Raw genomic sequence first — 1,362 nt, 5'->3', positions numbered from 1 at the left:
ACAGCACCTTCACGGACTGGCCGTGGACGTGCAGACACACGGGCTGGGCTCTGGACAGCCATGCCAGCACTTCCCGCCTGCTTTCCTCAGCTCCTCGGGAGCGGGCAATGAACCAGCCCCAGCGGGTGACATGGCAGAGGAGGGCAACCTGCAGGCAGAAGTGCTGCCAGATGGCAACAGGGCGCACCGGGTCAAAACGCCGCCGGCGGGACTTTGCTCACGGTGTTCCCTAACATTGAACTTGGGAGAAACCCACCCGAATTACCAGCAGAGAAAAGCCAGACGTTTAAGAGGCAGGCTGCTCTCCTCCCTGACCCAATCCTCCGGCTCTGTTGCTGTGACGGGTCAGGGACGCATCAGTCCTGACCTGCAGTCCCTCTACACGCGGACTCACGGGCTTGCTGCAATGCTACAGTCTGCAAGGGTGCAACGCCTGCAGACCGGCACTCCCCGGGGGGTGACTGCCGCTCGGGGAGCCACCGTCTGAGGTGCAGTGCTGGGGGGGGCGGGGAAGAGATGCAGGGGTTTGGAGTTCTTGCAAAAAAACAAGACAAGCCAAAAAAGATGAAATAAATAAAGGAAGTTGTGGGAGAGCCGCCAAGGAGTGACTGCTGAGCTCCCATTATCCCCAGAGATAACAGATCACTTCCCAGAGAGAGGGGGGAACCCTGGGATCTCCAAAAGCCCCTTTCATAGGGCATCTTGCAGCCAAACAGCTGCTGGAAGCTTGTCTTCCAGGTCTCTGAAGTAAGCCAGCAAGGGGACGGTCTCGGTGAATTGCCGGAAGGGGACAATAAACAGACATGATGGAGCAGGAGCCTTAGCAAGGCGCTCTCAGTAACTGTCCGAGCAGACCCCGTGCACAGCGCTCATCCTGCTCGTACGCGGGCAGCTCGCCTGAGCAGACCCCACGCACAGCACCCACCCTGCTCCGTAAGCCGCCAGCTCGTCTGAGCGGACCCCGAGCACAGCACCCACCTTGCCCTGTACCCCTGTATGCAGTCCCTTCGGAGAGACCCGCTCCCAGCCCTCGCCAGCTTCCCGGCCCCGGGATAAGGCTACACACCTCCGACAGTTTCCCCTGAAGGTCTCTGCTTTGCAAAGCGATGACCTTCCTGGGGCAACACAGTCCAGGGAGCCCTGGGGACCCTTCCCCATTTAGTACTGGGGACTGTGAGGGTCGGACTGGGGATCAGCTGGGCAAGACGCATCCCCGAGGAGAAAAGGACAGAGAGGTCCAGGGAGTCCAGAGACGCAGGCAAAGCCGAGAGGGCCAGAGGAGGCCACGAAAATGATCAGGGGGATGGAACACCTCTCCTGTGAAGAAAGGCTGAGAGAGTTGGGGTTGTTCAGGAGAAGAGA

Source organism: Pygoscelis adeliae, unplaced genomic scaffold (assembly GCF_000699105.1).
Source record: "Pygoscelis adeliae isolate BGI_AS28 unplaced genomic scaffold, ASM69910v1 Scaffold841, whole genome shotgun sequence".
NCBI lineage: Eukaryota > Metazoa > Chordata > Aves > Sphenisciformes > Spheniscidae > Pygoscelis > Pygoscelis adeliae.
The sequence above is the reverse complement of the archived record's forward strand: the minus strand, read 5'-3'. Positions refer to the sequence as shown.